Source organism: Dendropsophus ebraccatus, chromosome 12 (assembly GCF_027789765.1).
Source record: "Dendropsophus ebraccatus isolate aDenEbr1 chromosome 12, aDenEbr1.pat, whole genome shotgun sequence".
Taxonomy (NCBI): Eukaryota; Metazoa; Chordata; class Amphibia; order Anura; family Hylidae; genus Dendropsophus; species Dendropsophus ebraccatus.
The window spans coordinates 61830981-61850676 of NC_091465.1; the positions used below are offsets into that span (position 1 = coordinate 61830981).

Sequence of the window (19696 nt, forward strand, 5' to 3'; positions counted from 1 at the left end):
CATCTACACCATATTTTGTCGTCCTCCTCATACTGTCTATCCTCCTCCTTCTCCTCCCATTATTTTTGCTGACAGAAACTTTTTCTTACCCACTCCTCTCCACTACTCTGAATCAGCTCTGCTACATCCCTCTGCTTGTTCTCCATTGGCCTCTCCATATCATGTGACCAGACCTCTGAGCACACCACTCAGGGCCCGCCTCCTGTTACTAGGATACGGGACACTCACTCTCTCCATTGGCCAGCAGGAGCTGGCAGCTGCTCAGGACTTAATTACACTGTTACTGCTATAAACATTCATTCATTCATTTATTTATTTATGTTTCAAACCCCCTTTTCCTGCCTGTTTATGAATGAATACATGTTTAACCACTCATGCTGTGTAGTGTAAACCACACTCTTTTGGTCCACCTTTGATGCATTATGTTACTATTGTTCACTGTTTACTATTGCTTAGCCCCGCCCCTAGGCGGGATTGGCGCCTTTTTTCAGCTCATATAAACAAGCTGTTTGGCACATGGCATACATGCAATCTGATGAAGGGAGATGCAACTCCCGAAACGCGTAATTGCTTATTTTATGTACATTTTTACTGATTTTATCCAATAAATCAGCCATTTTATGTTTTATACTCTACTCGTTGTGAAGGATTTTTTGGCAGCGCCAGGATACCTACCCAGGTACTTTTTTCTTCTGTCTACTGCATGAAACCACGGGTCCCGACACTGGGAGAGTCCCGTTTCCTGGATCCTTCGGCCGGCAGCCATCATCCGACGCTACAAGTTACCCCATAGTGGGGTGATACGCACAAAGCCCAAGGGGCTAAAAGGTGAGAGTCCACCTATACTTTTAATTCACTCATTTTCATGTAACAGGATGCTTACACAGGATTAACCCTGCAGTGTGGCCAGTGCTGTGTCCAGGTAGGGTTTCCACATGCTTTTTGCGCGTGGGACTGGCTCCCAGACACCACTTCTGGGTTTGGGCTGGTGGAGGCCCCCTAGTGGTGGAGGCCCCTAGGCACGTGCCCCTTATGCCCTCCCTTTAATCCGGCCCTGGACAGATGTATTGCTGGACCTTCAGGGCTGATGGTTGTCACCCACAGATTGCAGCCACCAGTAGACTCTGCACACAGTGATTTATTATAGGGTTGTCCTCTCAGAGACTACAACTCCCAGCATACCCTGAGAGCTGTATAAATGTAGGGTATTCTAAGAGTTTTAGTTAGACTGAAAATGTTATTCACAAGGGATTTGTCACAGATACAGATGAATCCAGGAACGGAGCGGGTCAGCATGTTGTGTCTCACTGGTTCTATATTGGTGGCCCCAAGGATCATTTCCTCTGGTGGGCCCCAGGTACCCCAGTCCCACACTGGACAGAAGCGGTCCCCAAACTAAGACGTCCCCGGCCTCCTTCCTTCCTCCATCACGTCTGTTTGATGAGAATAGCGGGCATCAAGCAGATCGGCAGCCAAGTGCCAGGGTATATATCATGCATGTAACCAGCCAGTGCCGGGGGGGGGGGGGGGGGGGGGGGGGGGGGGCGCCCGCCTCAGCATGCAAAGTGCCTAGGGCAGCATGAACTCTAAATACAGGCCTGACTGCAGGAGGAGCTGGTGGCAGTACTATCGACCTGTTTCACTGGTGTTAATGAAAAAGTGGGTTACTCAGCCTTAGGACCCTATTACACCAACAGATGTCTGACAAATTCTTATAGATTTTTTTCAGCCAAAGCCAGGAATGGAATTTAAAATGGGGAGAAATCTCAGTCTTTCCTTTACGACCTGTTCCTTGTTTATAGTCCATTCCTGGCCTTGGCTGAAAATAGACATCTGTTGGTGTAATAGGACCCTTCCTTAGTTCACTAGAACATTATGGCGATCTAGGTTTTGTACATATAAACTGAGAGGACTGTGTTTTGTGTCTTACCACACTTTTTCACAACCATGGCAGAAGATAAACTTTTCACTTTAAGACATTTGTTAAGTTTATTTGTAGAAATTTTTGTATTTTATTGATATACAATTTATGATATTTCATAGCATCTAGATTGAAGGGTCTATAAAGGAGGATTTACTAAGACCCCCAACAGTGTATAATTGCACTAGATTTATATAGAGGCATACCTCTCGAAAAAGTTTTGATGGTTAGAAGTCTGAGTGCTCAGACCAATAGTTGGAGAACAGGGAGAGAAGTGATGAGACTTGCATTAAAAGACCATCTTGGTCCCATGGTATAAACCCAGGTTAGAATGTGCTTAGCATGCATTTCTTCCAGCTTTATCTAGCAATCAGATGGGGTTTAAAGGTTCCCATACATCTTAGACTTCAATTGGCTGAATCCAATCCTTGCTTTCAGTCAGGGCAGTTTCTAGGTCATTTTGGCAACAGGGCGAATTTTGATAAAAGTGCCCCCCCCCCCCCCCCCACACACACACACACCTCACTCAGTTCCGCTCTGGGGAAGAAAGGGGGGCTTTTATCAAGATTCAGGATACTAGGAAGAAGCAGTGTGTGTATTGCAGCATAGAGCAGTGCAGCGCTCCTAACAGATAATGTTCTACTTAATACAAATTCATCATACAGGGACTCACAGGTGACGTCTTCTTTGATCTGAGGCGTCACTTTCACTTTTCCTCTCCATCCGGCTCAGACCTCCATGATGATTTCTTGCAGCTACAATTCATCTCTTCTGTACCTGCCAGACAAACATCTCAGGATCCGCAGTTCCAGAAACTTCCTTCTCCTTTCCCACCTATAAGGTCCCAAACTGTATGCTGGGAGAGCTGGATGACCTCGATTACACTGACATACAGGATGCTGGGAAAGCTGGGTGACCTCCATTATACACTGACATACACGATGCTGGGAGAGCTGGGTGACCTCCATTACACTGACATACAGGATGCTGGGAAAGCTGGGTGACCTCCATTACACTGACATACAGGATGCTGAGAGAGCTGGGTGACCTCCATTATACACTGATATAGTGACATACAGGAATAGGGGAGAGCTGGATGACCTCTATTACACTGATATACAGGATTAGGGGAGAGCTGGGTGACCTCCAATATACACTGACATACAGGATTAGGGGAGAGCTGGGTGACCTCCACTATACACAGCCATACAGGATTAGAGGGAGAGCTGGGTGATCTCCATTATACACTGACATACAGGATTAGGGGAGAGCTGGGTGACCTCCATTATACTGATATACAGGATTAGGGGAGAGCTGGGTGACCTCCAATATACACTGACATACAGGATTAGGGGAGAGCTGGGTGACCTCCATTATACACTGCCATACAGGATTAGAGGGAGAGCTGGGTGATCTCCATTATACACTGACATACAGGATTAGGGGAGAGCTGGGTGACCTCCATTATACTGACATACAGGATTAGGGGAGAGCTGGGTGATCTCCATTATACTGCCATACAGGATTAGGGGAGAGCTGGGTGACCTCCATTATACTGCCATACAGGATTAGAGGGAGAGCTGGGTGACCTCCATTATACTGCCATACAGGATTAGGGGAGAGCTGGGTGACCTCCATTATACACTGATATACAGGATTAGGGGAGAGCTGGGTGACCTCCATTATACTGCCATACAGGATTAGGGGAGAGCTGGGTGACCTCCATTATACTGACATACAGGATTAGGGGAGAGCTGGGTGACCTCCATTATATACTGACATACAGGATTAGGGGAGAGCTGGGTGACCTCCATTATACACTGACATACGGGATTAGGGGAGAGCTGGGTGACCTCCATTATACACTGACATACAGGATTAGGGGAGAGCTGGGTGACCTCCATTACACTGACATACAGGATTAGGGGAGAGCTGGGTGACCTCCATTATACTGACATACAGGATTAGGGGAGAGCTGGGTGACCTCCATTATACACTGACATACAGGAATAGGAGAGAGCTGGGTGATCTCCATTATACACTGACATACAGGATTAGGGGAGAGCTGGGTGACCTCCATTATACACTGACATACAGGATTAGGGGAGAGCTGGGTGATCTCCATTATACTGACATTCAGGATTAGGGGAGAGCTGGGTGACCTCCATTATACACTGACATACAGGATTAGGGGAGAGCTGGGTGACCTCCATTACACTGACATACAGGATTAGGGGAGAGCTGGGTGACCTCCATTACACTGACATACAGGATTAGGGGAGATCTGGGTGATCTCCATTATACACTGACATACAGGATTAGGGGAGAGCTTGGTGACCTCCATTATACTGCCATACAGGATTAGGGGTGAGCTGGGTGACCTCCATTATACACTGACATACAGGATTAGGGGAGAGCTTGGTGACCTCCATTATACTGACATACAGGATTAGGGGTGAGCTGGGTGACCTCCATTATACACTGACATACAGGATTAGGGGAGAGCTTGGTGACCTCCATTATACTGACATACAGGATTAGGGGTGAGCTGGGTGACCTCCATTATACTGACATACAGGATTAGGGGAGAGCTTGGTGACCTCCATTATACTGACATACAGGATTAGGGGTGAGCTGGGTGACCTCCATTATACACTGACATACAGGATTAGGGGAGAGCTTGGTGGACTCCATTATACTGACATACAGGATTAGGGGTGAGCTGGGTGACCTCCATTATACACTGACATACAGGATTAGGGGAGAGCTGGGTGACCTCCATTATACTGACATTCAGGATTAGGGGAGAGCTGGGTGACCTCCATTATACTGACATTTAGTATTAGGGGAGAGCTTGGTGACCTCTATTATACACTGACATACAGGATTAGGGGAGAGCTGGGTGACCTCCATTATACTGACATACAGGATTAGGGGAGAGCTGGGTGACCTCCATCAGGGCCGCCATCAGAAATTTCGGGGCCCCATACAACCAAAGTGTCTGGGCCCCCCACATTAATAAAAAAAAAAAAAAAAATTGTGTGTTTGCCCCACGCCTTGCTGGGAGGTATAATTTGGTTCAGATCAATTCTAGAGAACTGGCTCATATTCCCCATTTTCCCCAGTGGCTTAAAATGTAACCTCTGTTATACAGTTATAAAATTGTAGAAATTAAATGTGAACAAGGTGCAATTCAAATAGACACTTACTTGTATAGCTGCCTCTTGTGCTCTGTATGCAGTGCATTATATTCACCCCTGCAACGTACAATTTATAGCGTGTCTACAAGCCCAGCGGGGCTCATTATGATGGAGACTAAAACTTATACAAGAGTGGGGTAGGGGTTCCCCTGGATTCAGAATGCTGTTGAGTGCTCGGCAATGCCCCGTTTGGGGTTATTAAATTTCGAGGGTCTGGGGGGCTGTTTGATTTGTATATGTTCACCAATATCCCCCCCGGTATGCTCACTAACATAGAATATGTTGATAAGGCTAATATAATGAGGCTGTTCCATGTTAGTGAGCATATACAAATCACCCCCCCCCCCCCCCCCCAGGCAGACTAGTTTAGCTCACCCAAGCCAGTGATTGCGAATACATGGCGGTGAGAACGCTTTCTAGGAGATCCTGTTTGTGCAGCAGAGGTGTCTTTATCCTGCTCTGCATAGACCCTCGAAATTCAATAATCCCAGATGGGGCATTGCCGAGCACTCAACAGCATTCTGAATACAGGGGAACCCCTACCCCACTCTTGTATAAGTTTTAGTCTCCATCATAATGAGCCCCGCTGGGCTTGTAGACACGCTATAAATTGTACGTTGCAAGGGTGAATATAATGCACTGCATACAGAGCACAAGAGACAGCTATACAAGTAAGTGTCTATTTGAATTGCACCTTGTTCACATTTAATTTCTACAATTTTATAACTGTATAACAGAGGTTACATTTTAAGCCACTGGGGAAAATGGGGTATATGAGCCAGTTCTCTAGAATTGATCTCACACACAGACACCAGCACACATGTATACAGACACCAGCACACATGTATACAGACACCAGCACACGTGTATACACACATACAGACACCAGCACACCAGGGCACGATGAAGTTTGAACTTCTGCAACCTGGAGAAATCACCTGATATCACCTGCAGTCCTATGTAACACCACATAACACAGTGGTATCTCTGAGTACAGATAATGTAGTAGATTTCACCTGCAGTCCTATGTAACAGCACAGATAACACAGTGATATCCCTCTGAGTACAGATAATGTAGATGTCACCTGCAGTCCTATGTAACACCACAGATAACAGTGATATCTGAGTACAGATAATGTAGTAGTCACCTGCAGTCCTATGTAACACCACAGATAACACAGTGATATCTCTTGAGTACAGATAATGTAGTAGCTGTCACCTGCAGTCCTATGTAACACTACAGATAACACAGTGATATCTCTGAGTACAGATAATGTAGTAGTCACCTGCAGTCCTATGTAACACAACAGATAACACAGTGATATCTCTGAGTACAGATAATGTAGTAGCTGTCACCTGCAGTCCTATGTAACACAACAGATAACACAGTGATATCTCTGAGTACAGATAATGTAGTAGCTGTCACCTCGGGGCGCCCCTACTAAATGATGTTCTACAAAATAAGAAAAGTGTCATACAGGGACTCACAGGTGACGTCTTCTTTGATCTGAGGCGTCACTTTCCCTTTTCCTCTCCATCCGGCCCAGACCTCCATGATGATTCCTTCCAGATACGTTTCATCCCCTTAGAACCTGCGAGACAAACAATTTAGGCTCCGCACATTTCTAGCAACTTCCTTTCCTTTCTCCCCCCTGTAGGCTCCCATAGTAACTGCGCTGTGTGGGATGTCCCCTGTATGTAGGATCCCCTGCTGTGCCCCCTGTATGTAGGATTCCCAGCTGTGCCCCCAAGAGCTAATAATGCCCCTAGAGGTGGCCCCCATGAACTAATAATGCCCCCAGAGGTACCCCCATGCACTAATAATGCCCCCAGAGATGCCCCCATGAGTTAATAATGCCCCCAGAGGTGCCCTTATATACTAATAATGCCCCCAGAGGTTCCCCCATGAGCTAATAATGCCCCCAGAGGTGCCCCCATATACTAATAATGCCCCCAGAGGTGCCCCCATATACTAATAATGCCCCCAGAGGTGCCCCCATACACTAATAATGCCCCCAGAGGTGCCCCCATACACCAATAATGCCCCCAGAGGTGCCCCCATATACCAATAATGCCCCCAGAGGTGCCCCCATATACTAATAATGCCCCCAGAGGTGCCCCCATACACCAATAATGCCCCCAGAGGTGGCCCCATATACTAATAATGCCCCCAGAGGTGGCCCCATATACTAATAATGCCCCCAGAGGTGCCCCCATATACTAATAATGCCCCCAGAGGTGCCCCCATATACTAATAATGCCCCCAGAGGTGGCCCCATACACTAATAATGCCCCCAGAGGTGCCCCCATACACCAATAATGCCCCCAGAGGTGCCCCCATACACCAATAATGCCCCCAGAGGTGCCCCCGTAGACCAATAATGCCCCCAGAGGTGGCCCCATATACTAATAATGCCCCCAGAGGTGCCCCCATACACCAATAATGCCCCCAGAGGTGCCCCCATACACCAATAATGCCCCCAGAAGTGCCCCCGTAGACCAATAATGCCCCCAGAGGTGCCCCCATACACTAATAATGCCCCCAGAGGTGCCCCCATATACTAATAATGCCCCCAGAGGTGCCCCCATACACCAATAATGCCCCCAGAGGTGCCCCCATACACCAATAATGCCCCAGAGGTGCCCCCGTAGACCAATAATGCCCCCAGAGGTGCCCCCATACACTAATAATGCCCCCAGAGGTGCCCCTAAAAAAAAAAAACATCCTACTCACCTAATCCGCGCTGTGCAGGCAGCAACTCTTCCTCCTCCTCTTCGGGCTCCATCTTGCGAGCCGCAGGGACGGGACTTCCGGCAGACGTGATGACGTCACATCCTCACGCCTGCCGGAGGGGCACATGATCACGGCCCGGCCTCCCATAGGCTGCTGGTATGAAGTGCCGGCAGCCTATGGGAGAGAATACAGGAGGAGGACGCTGACAGGTCCTTCTCCTGTATTCTGATCGCTTTAATGTTCCGCCCGCTGTGCGGGCGGAACATTAAAGCGATCAGTGCATCCCGAGAAGCTGCGTGGCCGCAGCTTTTCGGGATGCTCAAAAACAGTTGGCAAGGGGGGCCGTGCGGGCCCCCCTAGCGCAGCGGTCGGGGGGCGGCTGGCGGGCCCGCCGGGCCCCCTACCGTGTCTCTTAGGGTCCGGGCCCCATACGGCAGTACCACTTGTACTGCCCTATCGGCGGCCCTGACCTCCATTATACACTGACATACAGGATTAGGGGAGAGCTGGGTGACCTCCATTATACACTGACATACAGGATTAGGGGAGAGCTGGGTGACCTCCATTATACTGACATTCAGGATTAGGGGAGAGCTGGGTGACCTCCATTATACTGACATTCAGGATTAGGGGAGAGCTGGGTGACCTCCATTATACACTGACATTCAGGATTAGGGGAGAGCTGGGTGACCTCCATTACACTGATATACAGGATTAGGGGAGAGCTGGGTGACCTCCATTACACTGATATACAGGATTAGGGGAGAGCTGGGTGACCTCCATTACACTGACATACAGGATTAGGGGAGAGCTGGGTGACCTCCATTATACACTGACATACAGGATTAGGGGAGAGCTGGGTGATCTCCATTATACACTGACATACAGGATTAGGGGAGAGCTGGGTGACCTCCATTATACTGACATACAGGATTAGGGGAGAGCTGGGTGACCTCCATTATACTGCCATACAGGATTAGGGGACAGCTGGGTGACCTCCATTACACTGACATTCAGGATTAGGGGAGAGCTGGGTGACTTGTCAGCTCTGGGGGTGGGGCTTATCGTCGGGGGCGGGGCTTATCGCGGGGGGGCGGCGGGCTTATCGGGACATATCGGGGCTCCCTCTGTGCAGGATCCCCCACCAGCTACTCACCTCTCCCCCTGCTGCCTCCAGCTCCTCTTCTTGGTGAGTCCGTCCTCTTCTGGCTTCCGGTGCAGGCAGCCACCTGTCATACACAGCCGCCTGCACAGGAAGCCCCTCTGTCTCTGCCCCGGCTGCTGTTTCCTTTAGCTGTGCTTGCTGTATGCACAGCTAAAGGTCCCTCTGGCCAGGGGATCTGGAACTTAGATTCCAGATCCTCGGGCCAGTCCTGATGATGCGGGGGCTCGGGCGCCGCCTGGCGCCCCCTAGCTGTGGGCGCCCCGTGCGGTAGCCCGGCTCGCCCGCCCCTAAAAACGGCCCTGCTTTCAGTGTAAGGGTAGGTTCACACTACAGAACCCGTGGGGATAAGTTATGGCGGATTCCGTCACTCGTTTCCGCTGGCTCCATAGACACCATTCTATGGGAATCCACATTCCACCGAAAGAACTGACATGTCTATCCTTTTGGCGGACAACAGAATCGGCCCGGCTATAGAATGGTGTCTATGGAACGGGCGGATGGGCGCGCCGCCGTGAACGGGTAGGAGCAACGGAATTAGCCAGAACTTATCCGTGCGGGCTCCGTAGTGTGAACCTACCCTAAGAGTCTCTCCAGACCATCCACTGACAGATGATGTTGGTGGTGATAGGGGTCGAGCATGATAGAAAATCACAACCAACTTTTTTTTTTTTTCTTTTCCAGGAGAAATTTAGATGTTGGAGGAGCTCTCTCGCTGCAGCCTACCCCTCCCAAAGAGAATACAGGAGCGCTTGGACGTTCCAGTATGGGGGAAGGACGGACTGTAGGCGGGAGACATAACTAATGGCCGTTTGCCCATCAGTTACTAAAACTGTATGGGGACCATAACACCTTGACCAATCATAACTTATGTTGTAGAGAGAGAGAGCAAAATGATCATGCTTATTTAATGTTTGGGTTTGAGGAAATAAGGGCACAGATTGGAACAGGCTAATATAGGTTAGGTGTAGAGATAAGGGCAACTCAAGCATGCTCGTGTCCTTCCTAGCTCGAGAATGAGGCATTTCATTAGTGGTGGCTGCAGAAGTTGGATGGAGCCCTGGCAAACATGGATACAGTCTGTCTGTATCCATATTATCCAGGCAGCATCAAACTTTTTCAGCCTCCGGTAATCTAATGCTGTAGGCTTGGGTTTGGACGGACCAAGCATTTTCAAGTTGCACTCATCTAAGGTGCTTATTGAAAAGTAGCTATTTTGCAGTTACAGCATACATGATGGAATCAGTACAGAGGTAATACTAATAGCGTTGTATAAAAGCCATCAGTCCATCTTGAGCTTCCAGCATAACAAAAACTAAGGCAATCCATATGTTGTGCCCCAAAATGGGCGAGCTGGACAGTATTGTACACCTCTGGTCGGAAAAGAAGGCTGGGGTTTCTGCTTGCCACGTTCCTAGGCATTTTTGCTACTGTCAGATGGAAGCTGTTGGATTGCGGAGGGTCAATAACTTTGGATTAGCTTGTTAACGAAACTTCCTAAGCCCGGGACGTGTGCAGGCTCCAAATACAGCACACGTGAGTGGAAGTCCTTCACTCCATCGAAGCTTAGGATAAGACTTGGAGGAAGAATATGCTGAATGTCACTTTTCAGCTCTTGAAGCACTGTGTAGGCGACATCAATGTCCTCTGGAGATTCCAAATGCAAAAGGCACAATGTTAAATGAAGTTCTGGCAATTGTATACAATACTCTGACATGTCTGGGTTGTGCTTAACCCCTTAACGACCGCAGCCAAAAATGTACGCCCCCACAGGGTGGGCTTTAACGCAAATAGACGTACATTTACGCCCACGATTTCCCCGATTGCTGTGTGTACATAATGTATAGCAGGCCATCTCTGCTCGTCGGCACGGGGGTGGTTAAACAACCCCCCCCCCCCGTGCCGACAATCGCTGCTATCGGCTGATCAATACAGGTGACCCAGAAAGCAATGGCGATAGCTGAGGGGTGCAGAACAGGTGTGTATAGTGTAGGTGCACTATACTCACCTGATCCCGGCGTCCGGAGCGAAGATCGGCGGTCCACACGTCCTCTTCTCGTCGGCACGACTTACGGGTTTTTTCGGTCTTCGTCGAAAATCGTCAGCTCTTTTATTATTTTTTCTTACTGTTAAAAACACTACATTACACTACACTACATGAAATAAAGTTTTACACTACACCAGTACACATTTACATACCCCATACACCAATCCCCATATAAAAATATCCCCCAGGGTGTTTTCGGCGTCGGACGCATACGTTATTATTGCCTCCGACACCGAAACAGACAGTGAGGATGAATAGGGGGATCCTTTTTTCCTCCATTCATCCTCATCATCCAGTGACGTGTCTGGGGGTAGCGTAGCATACGCTGCCCCCCAGACACGTCTTTTCCGCCAGTACCGTCCCAATAAGAGATGACGGTATGGCATGAAATTCTACAAACTCTGAGAGAGTACCTCAGGGTACACTTACAGATTTAGGGTACGTGCACACTGCGGAATGGCGAATGATAACCCTTTGTGCATTCCGCAGCTGGCACCCGCCGGCGGACTGATGCAGGCATGCGTCTCTGCCCGTGTCATAGACTCCATTCTATGCACGGGTGGATTCCGTCGTCCATCCAAAGAATGAACACGTTTACATTTTCACGGCACATGTTCTACATATGTGGCCGTCACCAGTGGGGTCCATATGCTCACTGCACCCCTTGTTAGATTCCTTATGGGGTGTAGTTTCCATAATGGGGTCACTTGTGGGGGGTTTCTACTGTCCTGGCAGCACAGGAGCTTTGTAATTGCGACATGGCCTTCATCCTCCATTCCAGCCTCTAAATGGCGCTCTGTCCTTTTGGTGGCTTGCCCTGTGCCCATATGGCACATTATGTCCACATATGGGGTATTTTCGTACGCAGGGCAAATTACTCTACATGTTTTGCGTTCATTTTCTTTTTTAACCCCTTGTGGAAATGGAAAAAAATCAAGGCTAGACCAACATTTACTGTAAAAAAAAAGTAAAATTTTTACACTAAATCATTGATCTTGTCTTGATTTTTTCATTTTCACAAGGGGTTAAAAGATTAAAAAAAAAAACACAAAATGTGTAGAGCAATTTCCCCCGAGTACGAAAATACCCTACATGTGGACATAAAGCGCCATGTGGGTGCAGGGTAATGGATTTCGAGGGCCTTGTTGCATTTAAAAGGCCTCTGTGTTGCCAAGACAGTTGAAACCCCCCCACAAGTGACCCCATTATGGAAACTACACCCCTCAGGGAATGTAACAAGGGGTTTAGTGAGCATATGGACCCCACTGGTGACGGACACAAATGTGGAACAATATGGCGTGAAAATGAAATATTACATTTTTTACACTATAATGTTGGTTTAGCCCTAAATTTTTCATTTTCACAAGGGGTTAAAAGAGAAAAAAAACACACAAAATGTGTAGAGAAATTTCCCCCGAGTCTGTAAATACCCCACATGTGGACATAAAGCACCATGTGGGTGCAGGGCAAGCCTCCGAAGGGAAGGAGCGCCATTTAGATTTTGGAGGCTGGATTTGGGCAGAATGGATGATGAACGCCATGTCGCATTTACAGAGCCGTCGTGCTGCCAAGACAGTAAAAACCCCCCACAAGTGACCCCATTCTAGAAACTACACCCCTCAAGGAACCTAACAAGGGGTGCAGTGAGGATATGGATCCCTTGATGACGCGCACATTTGCACCGTGAAAGTGAAAAAATGAAAATTTTCCCTTTCAGGTCACATTGTTCTACATTTGTGCCCGTCACCAGTGGGGTACATATGCTCCCTGAACCCCTTGTTAGATTCCTTGAGGGGTGTAGTTTCCAGAATGGGATCACTTGTGGGGGTTTCCAGTGTTTTGGCAGCACGAGGGCTTTGTAAATGCGACATGGCCCTTGAAATCCATTCCAGTGAAATCCAGCTTCCAAAAGCCAATTGGCGCTCCTTCCCTATGGAGGCTCGTCCTGCGCCCGCTTGGCACTTTATGTCCACATGTGGGGTATTTCTGTACTCAGGAGAAACTGCGCTACACATTTGGTGTTTTTTTTTTCTTTTATCTCCTTGTAAAAATGAAAAATGAAGGCTAGAACAACATTTTAGTGGAAAAAATAAAATTGTTCCTTTTTTACACCCCAGAGCCTCTGCCAACCTGAAGTGGTACAGTCAAAAATAACCAAATATAATGGAGGCGTTGAAATTCACTAGGCGCTCCTTTATATCTGAGGCTTGTGGTTGTGTCAAATAGCGCAATAGGGCCACATATGGGGTATTTCTATAAACTGAAGAAACGGGGCAATCAATATTGGGGTGCATTTCTCTGCTAATAGGTTTATAATTTTGAAAAATATTGGATTACAATAAAATCTCTGCACAGAAAATTACAATTTTCAAATTTCTTACACACTTAGGGTGGCATTTATTAAGTCCGGCGTTTTTTACGCCGGACTTATAAATGCCCCGCAGCTCCGGCGCTACGGAGATTTATGTAGAGGCGGACTGCCTCTACATAAATCCCGTGCGCGCCGGTGCGCACCGCCGAAAACCTACGCCAGCTGAGGTAGGTTTTTCGGCGTACATTTGGGCGGAACGGATGGTAAATCGCGCGGACTCTGAGTCCGCGCCCTCCGTTCCGCTCACTACACGCCCCCTTTCCGGCCCCCTGGCGTACTCGGCGGAAAGTGTCGATTTGCAAATATTTTATTCGCAAATCGGCCATTTGCGAATAAAAAAATACGCAAATCGGCACTTTCCGCCGAAAATCATCCGTTCGCCGGATGATACATGTGGCCCTTAGCTTTTATTTCTGTGACTCTCCTAAAGGGTTAAAAAAACTTTCTGGATGTGCTTTTGCAGAGTTTGGGGGGTGCAGTTTCTGAAATGGGGTGCTTTGTGGGGCTTTCTAACATGCAGTCCCCTCAAATACACTACGTATATTTCAGTCAGTATCTTTCAGTCAGTATTGCAACCAAAACCAGGAGTGGATTAAAAACACAGAAAGGATCTGTCCACAGAATGTTGAAATTGAGTGAATGGCCGCCATATAACAGTAAATAACGGCCATTATTTCAATATAACAGCCGTTGTTCTAAAATAACAGCAAATATTTGCCATTAAATGGCGGCCATCCACTCAATTTCAACATTGTGTGAACAGATCCTTTCTGTGTTTTTAATCCACTCCTGGTTTTGGTTGCAATACTGACTGAAATATACTGACTGAAATACACATATACTGACTGAAATATACGTAGTGTGAACCCAGCCTTACCTGGTCCCTTTTTAGGTCCCTAAAAATATTTGATTTTGAAATTTTACTGAAAATTTAGAAAATTGCTGCTAATGTTTTAAGCTTTCTATTGTCTAAAAAAAAGAAAGATAGTTTAATAAATGCCGCCAACATAAAGTAGACATGTTGCTAATGCTATTTAATATATAATTTATGTGGCATAACCATTTTCTGTATAAGCAGAAAAGTTCCAAAGTTGGAAAAACGCATTTTTTCAAATTTTTTCACGTTATTTTGTTTTTTTTTTCATAAAGATTCGTTATAAGTATCGACTCCAATTTACCAGAAATGTAAAGTATCATATGTCACGAGAAAACAATCTCAGAATCAGCCGGATAGGTTAAAGCATCCCGAAGTTATTAATGAATAAAGTGACACTGGTCATATTCATAAAATTTGTCTCGGTCCTTAAGGCCATTTCAGGCTCTGTCCTTAAGGGGTTTAAGAGGAAATTTTGTACCTCCTTTACCGAGTGTCTCACATCTTTATCGCTTATTCGGACTGCAATAAAATGTGTAGTAGAAGTAGTAGGCTCTCTAGCGTAACTCCCCTTAAATTATCCAAGTTAATATGTATAGTCTTAGATATATATCGTTTCTGGTTATATCATAAATGAGTGATTATAATAAGTCAGAATTGTGTATAGAGATAAATAATTTTTATATTCATAAGATGAAACAAATAAACAATAAAATTAACCAGTGAAGAATACAAGCAAAATTAAAAAACACACCTGTATCAAGATTCATAAAGCCCTATAGGCAGTATATATCTTCATAGTATGATAATCACAGGAGTATATATATTAAAATACTTAGTGTAAAACACATATAAAAAACATAGCAAAGCTTGAAGGATGTTTCATTAAAAAAAAAAAAAGGTATCTTTGTGTAGTATATTTCATAAACGACTATTTTTCATAAACGATAATAAGAGTTGCAACGTTATATATAGCAGAAAGACGCATTGTGCACAATATATCACCAGTCCGCACTTCAGATCTGAGCACCCAGCCACATTGGGAGAGGCAATCAGACATGAAACATACCTCCTAAAGCTCCACAAATGTGAGAGACAAGATCTTTGCGGAATACTCTGTGGAGAACCTCCCGAATGAAGGATCTCTGAGCAGGAGAAGTTCCATATCCATCTACATGCTCCTCACTAACTGCGGCCGCAGATCCTACAAACACAGAGACTTGGGACTGGTGAGAGGTGTACTTTCACCGCTTTTATTCTATTTTAACTGTATTACCTCTGCATATACGAGAATAAGTGATATAATATATCTCAAATCAACTAACAGAGGAACAGTTCTATATTTACCATAAGCACAGTGACTACAAACCACTGCGACCTGCAAGGGCCCTGCAGAGTCGCATATGGACAAGATTGTACTGCTATAATCGTTTATGAAAAATAGTCGTTTATGAAATATACTACACAAAGATACCTTTTTTTTTAAATGAAACATCCTTCAAGCTTTGCTATGTTTATTTATATGTGTTTTACACTAAGAATTTTAATATATATATATATATACTCCTGTGATTATCATACTATGAAGATATATACTGATATATATGCCTACAGACCAGGGGTACTCAACAACTTTTAGTGAGGGTCCAGTTACCGGGGTCTATTGACAGGTGAAGGTCCAAGCTGAACATCAGTAGTAAATGTGTTTTGTTACTTTTCACAAACGACGTTGAACTATTTACATACAGAATTGATGCTTATTAGCGGGAAAACTGGCATTTTTTCTCTCTCACCGGCCCTTTGAAATTAGATACAAAGGGGATGACTGCCCCAGTAGTATATAGCCCCCCTATGCGCTCTCCCCCAGTAGTATATAGCCCCCTGTGTGCTCTCTCTCCCACAGTAGTATATAGCCCCCCTGTGTGCTCTCCCCCATTAGTATATAGCACCCCTGTTGCTTCCCCAGTAGTATATAGCCCCCTGTGCGCTCTCCCCCAGTAGTATATAGCTCCCCTGTGCGCTCTCCCCTCCCACACAGCATATAAAATAAAAAAACAAACACTTATACTCACCTGGGTTCAGGCGTCTCCTCTTCTCTTCCCCTCTTGTGGCTGCACTGCAGCGGTCACAAAAGGCCACTCTTCCCTTGTCCTGGCGCCAGCACAGTGACATCACTTGAGCGCCGACATCAGAAGGGGAGTGCAGCCTCATGTGACCTCTGCGGCCACAAGAGTGACTGACAGAGAGGGAGCCAATGGCCCCCTCTCTGTCAGTGCTGCTGATGCTCAGTAACTATGAGTGCTCGTTACGAGCGCTCATAGTTACTGTTAGTAACACTAAACACAACTATAGAAATATAATCCCCCCCCCCTTCCCGGCTGTTATATGTGACCTTCTTATCACTTTTTGAATTTTTATCTGGGATGTGATTTCACTAACAATTAGGAAATTTGGACTTTGCCTTTTTTTTGCGATTACACCGTTTACCGTGCAAAATCGGGAATAAGATCCTTTTATAGTTCCGACAATAACACTTCAGATAACATGGTATGTTGGGGGTAGTAGTTATGCACTGTTTCAGCTGTTGGGGTATCCTGGGGGCAGTAGTTATACACTGTTTCAGTTGTTGGGGTATGCTGGGGGCAGTAGTTATGTACTGTTTCAGCTATGATGGATGCTGGGAGTAGTAGTTATGCACTGTTTCAGCTGTTGGGGTGTGCTGGGGCAGTAGTTACAGTATGTACTGTTTCAGCTAGGGATGCTGGGACATAGACAGGAGATAGGTAAGTAGGTTGGTCGATAGATAGATAGATAGAGAGATAGATAGATAGATAGATAGATAGAAGACAGGAGATAGAAGGGAGGGAGAGAAGAATCATCAGGCTTACAGCAGGTGCAGAGGATCCTGGGTGCACGATGGCTGAAGAGGAGGGAGGACGCACACGGCGTGGGCAGGTCACAGGTCACCTCACTGATGGGGAAGCACGTCCTGTTCTACAGAGAATGCTGCCGCAGCTGACACACACAGCAGACTGATTCATGTCTGGATGACCTGTCCGGCACACAGTTCAGCAGCGTTCTCTTCACAGACCCTGCTTCCCTGTCAGTGTGGTGATATGTGATTCCCACCGCACTATCACTGATCTCCGCACCAGCAGGGTCCTGACAGTCCCGGCCTCCCCCATCTCACAGCTGCATCTCCTCCCCCTCTCTCTTGACAGCAACCCTTCTGCAGCGATCTCCTCTCCCAGCCGCCCCGCTCTCCCTCTTCTCCCGCTGCAGACGGGGTCCGGACAGGTGGCCTCCGCGGTCCGGGTTCGGACCACGGTCCGCCAGTTGAGGACCCCTGCTATAGAGCCTTATGAATCTTGATACAGGTGTGTTTTTTTAATTTTGCTTGTATTCTTCACTGGTTAATTTTATTTTTTATTTGTTTCATCTTATGAATATAAAAATTATTTATCTCTATACACAATTCTGACTTATTATAATCACTCATTTATGATATAACCAGAAACGATATATATCTAAGACTATACATATTAACTTGGATAATTTAAGGGGAGTTACGCTAGAGAACCTACTACTTCTATTACTCATATTTGCTGGTTCTTGGTGCCAACCAAGTAGTGCACTCGCTGTACACCCCTCTTCCTAACAGTACTGTTAGGTTGAGTTCTTACACTAGAATATTTCAAATAAAATGTGTAGGCCTTGATATTTTATTATGTTCTTGGTGTAAAGAATTACAGTCCTTCTCTTCAGCTTCTTCTTCTTCATCATTATCAGTGGTCGCATCTCCTTGTCCCTGTCCGTTGTCCGCTTCCGGATTGTTCTCTTCTGTTAGTGCCAATGTTTCATACTGATGAATAATGTCCAAGATTGTCAGACCGCTTCCTGTAGACCCGAAGATGTTGCCTACACCATTTCCTGACATTTGAAATACTGAATGCGATGTTGGGGTATGGCGAGAACATCTACTCCTACCGATGATAAATCTTCCCAACAAAAAGCAGAGAAAGGCTTCTCAATTGTTCCTAAGAATCTATCCAGGTAACCAACTATAAAATGTTCTTTTGGCAAGTGCGAGTCCCATTGGATTCGGGAGATGACATCTTCGGCTGTCTTCATTGGAGGCTTTTTACCCTTTGGTTTAGATGTTTGGTCGCCCTTTCCTTTATCCTTTGTCACATGAGGGTGACTGGAAGCTGCAGCTTCTCCTTTGTGGGTGTTTCTACATTTATCCCCAAACCTGCAGCGTCCTACAAGGAAAAATTGGCATATGGTATTCTCAGGTGTATCTTCCACCCACTCTGATGTTACACTGTCCTCATTCTTAGAGGCCACTTTTTCTGCAATGATCCCATTGTCTACTTTGTCGTCTTCCTTCATCGTGTCCCCATCATTGCTGGTATTCTCCATGCTTTAGCTCTGATTGCTGTGGAAAGAGAACACATGAAGTAATGGCAATGATAACAGTGCATTTAAAGGGAAAAGCCGTCAAATCAACTGTTGTCATAAAGTTATATAGATTTGTAATTTACTTCTGTTTAAAAATCAAGACTTCCTGTACTTATCCGCTGCTGTATGTCCTGCAGGAAATGGTGTATTCTTCCCAATCTTACACAGTGCTCTTTGCTGCCACCTCTATCCAGAGCAGGAGAAGTTTTCTATGGGAATTAACTACTGACCTGGTAAATCACATATCCAACCATGTTAACCCCTTAAGGACAGAGCCTGAAATGGCCTTAAGGACAGAGACAAATTTTATGAATATGACCTGTGTCACTTTATTCATTAATAACTTCAGGATGTTTTTACGTATCCGTCTGATTCTGAGATTGTTTTCTCGTGACATATTGTACTTTACATTTCTGGTAAATTGGAGTCGATACTTATAACGAATCTTTATGAGAAAACCCAAAGTAATGTGAAAAATTGTGAAAAAATGCATTTTTCCAACTTTGAAACTTTTCTGCTTATACAGAAAATGGTTATGCCACATAAATTATATATTAAATAGCATTAGCAACATATCTACTTTATGTTGGCGGCATTTATTAAACTATTTTTCATTTTTTTTTAGACAATAGAAAGCTTAAAACATTAGCAGCAATTTTCAAAATTTTCCGTAAAATTTCAAAATCAGATATTTTTAGGGACCTGTTCAGGTAAGGTTCCATTCATATACAATGTTCCCTCGAAGCTTTAGCCACTGCTGAGTGGAATGGCAAGAGCAAAGTTCAGCTAAAGTTTATGAAGTACTTTTTGAGCCTCATGAGCTACTAGTAACTCGAAATAAGTACCTCACATAATGTGAGTTGCTTTTGGAGTTAATACATACTATAGGTAACGACCAGTGACATTGCACTGTGTGACTGACCCCC

General features: G+C 45.8%; 1 pseudogene; it reads right to left on the bottom strand.

Moving 5' to 3' along the window:
* Positions 1-10259: 10259 nt before the first annotated feature.
* LOC138769800 (leukocyte receptor cluster member 9-like) lies at positions 10260-18741 on the bottom strand (annotated as a pseudogene).
* Between the last annotated feature and the right edge of the window lie 955 nt (positions 18742-19696).